Genomic DNA, 281 nt, shown 5'->3' with positions numbered 1-281 from the left:
GGCGGAGGTGGGGGACACCCGATGCTCTTAACCGGGCCTGGGGGTGGCAGGTCCACCCCAGCCATCAAGGCCAAGCACATGTGAGCCAGAAAGGCTTTCCCGCCATGAGGGGAGCATCCCCATACCCCAGTCAGGGAGAGCCTCTCCGGGATGCCCCCCGGACCCTCCCATTGCTGCTCCCCAGGCCCCAGGCCTAGGGTGAGCAGGGCCCTGGCAGGGCCACAGAACCACACTGCACCTTCGGGTGTCCTCCTCTCCCCTGCCATGGTTGTCATGGCAGA

The 281-nt window shown here is 66.5% G+C and overlaps 1 protein-coding gene across 1 annotated transcript in view; it reads right to left on the bottom strand.

Moving 5' to 3' along the window:
* The window catches only part of KIF1A (kinesin family member 1A), a gene marked incomplete at both ends in the record, with an annotated part of 16,691 nt that overhangs the window by 15,689 nt on the left and 721 nt on the right, over positions 1-281 (bottom strand). The gene's annotated exons all lie outside the window — the stretch shown is intronic.

The sequence above is a fragment of the Mesitornis unicolor genome, unplaced genomic scaffold (genome assembly GCF_000695765.1).
Source record: "Mesitornis unicolor isolate BGI_N332 unplaced genomic scaffold, ASM69576v1 scaffold13618, whole genome shotgun sequence".
Lineage (NCBI taxonomy): Eukaryota > Metazoa > Chordata > Aves > Mesitornithiformes > Mesitornithidae > Mesitornis > Mesitornis unicolor.
This window is presented reverse-complemented; position numbering and strand designations above follow the sequence as displayed.